General features: G+C 43.0%; 1 long non-coding RNA gene across 2 annotated transcripts; it reads right to left on the reverse strand.

Annotated features, from left to right (window-relative positions):
• Window positions 1-449: 449 nt before the first annotated feature.
• On the reverse strand, window positions 450-1736 carry LOC134437541 (uncharacterized). Of its 2 annotated transcripts, XR_010032409.1 has the most exons (4): window positions 1629-1736; window positions 1366-1425; window positions 1103-1209; window positions 450-734 (listed from the first exon to the last, which is right to left on the reverse strand). It is a non-coding gene; the product is annotated as an uncharacterized LOC134437541 (long non-coding RNA). The 2 variants fall into 2 exon arrangements; XR_010032408.1 differs by having other exon boundaries at window positions 1366-1736.
• Between the last annotated feature and the right edge of the window lie 1498 nt (window positions 1737-3234).

Raw genomic sequence — 3234 nt, forward strand, 5'->3', positions numbered from 1 at the left:
GTTTGCTGTTTTGGGAGTTTTTACCTATTGATCAATACATTTAGGGGTCATACAATAAAAACCCTTCGATATCCATCCTTTAACTTGAGCTATTAGCCATCTTCCTTGCATCTTATATGTACCTCATTTACTCCATTTACTTAGTCTTGAATACTTAAACCCTGTTAATTGTCCCTTTGCAAAACTGTCTAAATCAGACTTAACTTGCTGAATACAACGTTCAAACTTCCCCTTGCTTGTGTATTTCTTTCCGTCTTCATAGAGCCACTGACTGGACAAGTTAAGTGTAAAATGGGTGCCAAACTTGGCTCCCTAAGACTCGTGACAGTGCAACTCCCCTTCAGTATAGCATTGGATGGGTGAGTAATACTAACATGGCCTTCCCCGTGCAGCCATTATAGGTTATATAGTGTTTGTTACGTTTAGGTAACCATGGAGTACAAGCCAGGTTTGAGATAGTCAGGGACTGGTCCCATTCTGCCACTTTTAATGTCTGCGAAAATCAAAGTCTTCCAGTACCTCGCCCTCTAAAAAAAAGGATTAGGATGGAAGGCGGGCCAGGGCGCAGTCTGTGATTACATGGTGCATTTGATGGTCGGTGATGCAATAGGTGCACAGGCATGGCTCAGCCCAGGACTGGCTCGAACGACTGGGCACTGGAGTGCTACGCTGGCCACCCGCGTTTGATTTTGGCCCGGGTCGTTTGCCGATCCTTCCCCGCCTCTCTGTCCTGTCTAAAAAATAAAGGCATAAGAGTCCAAAAATATATAAATAATAAAAGAAATGATGCAATGTATGAGCTGAAGAAAATGACTACAGCATCACTAAAGAAGTAGTCTGCTCTGACTTGAGTGAGGAAAATACAGCCCCAAGGTTGTGACACGGAGAGCCTTGACTGACACCTTAGAAGAGCCACAGACATTGTCCCAAGCACGTACACACACAGGACAGCACTTGACAAGGCTCTCTCTCTCTTCTCTCTCTCTCTCTCTCTCTCTCTCTCTCTGTCTCACACACACTCGCACACCCACACCCACAGCACTTCAGGAAGCTTAAGCTCGAGAGTCAAGACTCCTCTATTCAAATCAGTGCAGTAACTCACTCTAAATGGCCGCGCTGAGGAAATGAAAATGTCTTGGGAGACGGAGACTCATCCGTCCACCACAGCACTCATAGTCCACAATGTCTTTTAATCTCAGTCCCAAGAGGCTACAAAGAGTATGGACAGACACAGTTAGGGAGATGGAGTATTCTCCTTATGACTTCAGATCTCCTGAGATAGGCAGTGAGATTTGCAGGTGTATCGGTGAAAGATTGCAGCCATAGATGTCACAGCAGTCAAAAGGGTATTTGTAAGTAGCTTACTTTTGGGAGCGTGAGGAGCTTTCACATTTCATTCAAACGATTTCTTCAGTTGTGACGAACCTGAAGCCATAATATCTGTAAACCACTTGAAGTGTAGCTGTAGGCTGTAGACCACATCCCTCGTCATTTTTACTTCACTTCACTTTATCATTCGACAAAATGGCCACATCATTTATAAACACATCCAGGGCTCTAAATTAACACACGCCAACACGCCAAACACGGGTGAAAATTAATTTTGGCTAGTAGAAAAAAATACCTACCCGCCAATTTGGCTAGTAGCGCCCGAGTACAGTAACTTATGGACGGTAAACCGCTGCTCTGACGAACGTTATACGGCGAGATTTCCTACATTACCCAGGGACACTAGCGTCACGAGGTAGCCTCCCACCGTGGGCTTTCCAGTGCATCGAGCGTCAACTCCATGCTGTTGCGCGCGCCAGGATTGAAAACATTTCAGACGACCAGCCTTCTGTCAGCTAAGCTGCGCTCACACTATTCTGACAGGCAGCTCTCCTCCTATGCTCTCGTCGCTTTCGCTACAACCTTTTTAACGTCACTACTGCTATTATTACTATGTGAACCTTGCTGTAACAGGCTGCATTTTTTAAGCAGCGAGACCCTGACCGTTTCAATAACAGGACTTACGCAGATTATGCATAGCGCTACTTCTGTTGTGTAGACGTTTTGTGCGATTGATGAGAATGTGGTGGGGGTTAGAGGAAGGTTCTGTGTGTTGGTGAATGCTAGTAGCCTAGTAATTGTAAACAGTGACGTTAAAAACGAGTGATTGTGGAACGAAATAGCGACCAGGGCAGAGGAGAGCCGACTGTCAGAGTAGTGTGACCGCAGCTGTCAGTTCAGTTGTCTTCTGAAATGTTCAGAGTCCTGGCGGAACTAAGTTGGAAAGCCCACGCCATCGAAAAGAAAAAAAAACAACCAACGACGAAGCTGTGGAAGTAACAAAGGAAGCGAAGATTCCCGAGATATTATTTACTTTTAATTAAACTAGGCTTCTTGTCATTTTGTTGCGCATGGTAGAGAAGAGCTCCTCCTCTCTCCTCTCCTTTTCCTCTCATCTCTTCTCCTTCCTTGGGGTGTGCGTATGTGAGGTTTTGTAGTGTTTGGCTGTGTGCTTGGTTACTGTAGGCCTATGTTAAAGGTCTGTTATGTGAGTGGCTTGTGTGATGTGATTCAGCTGCTTTCAGAGGAATTGAACAAAATCTAATCAAATTAATTAGGCCTAAGTAATGAAAGTAAAAAATAAAGCAGAAGTTAAAAAATAATGAAAAAATATATAGCCTATAATATGCTTATTATGTAGGCATATAGTAGCCTATGCAGGCCTATAGTGTATCTGTGTTGTAGAAACAGTTGGACAAAATGACCATTTAATTAGAAAAAAAAACTAGCCTAATGCATAGTTTATTTTGGCGAGATAAAAAAAAAAATGGCTAGTTGAACTTCTGTTTGGCTGGTAAGAAAAAATGTCCACTAGCCAAATTGGCTGGTGGTGGAAAAAGTTAATTTAGAGCCCTGAACACAACACTCAATCACTCAATGTTTACCTATGTATAACCAAGGTAGGCCTACGAATGATACTGTACTTTGCCATACATTCATGTAGTTGAACAAAATCATTACCGGTACCGTTTATTTTTCTCCACTCAGTCTTGTGTATGTCTATGTCCTGGCATGGCATATAGAGAAAACATAATTTCATTTTCAGGATCAAAAAATGAGAATAAATTCTCTGACTAAGGCACTCCAAATTAAAATGTCTTTATTAATATGTGTATGACAGACTGCCCTGAAGAAGGCACTCATGCCGCTACGCGTGGGCCTTGTTTTTAATATGTCCATGTAGGA

This window comes from Engraulis encrasicolus, chromosome 21 (genome assembly GCF_034702125.1).
Source record: "Engraulis encrasicolus isolate BLACKSEA-1 chromosome 21, IST_EnEncr_1.0, whole genome shotgun sequence".
Classification (NCBI taxonomy): Eukaryota; Metazoa; Chordata; class Actinopteri; order Clupeiformes; family Engraulidae; genus Engraulis; species Engraulis encrasicolus.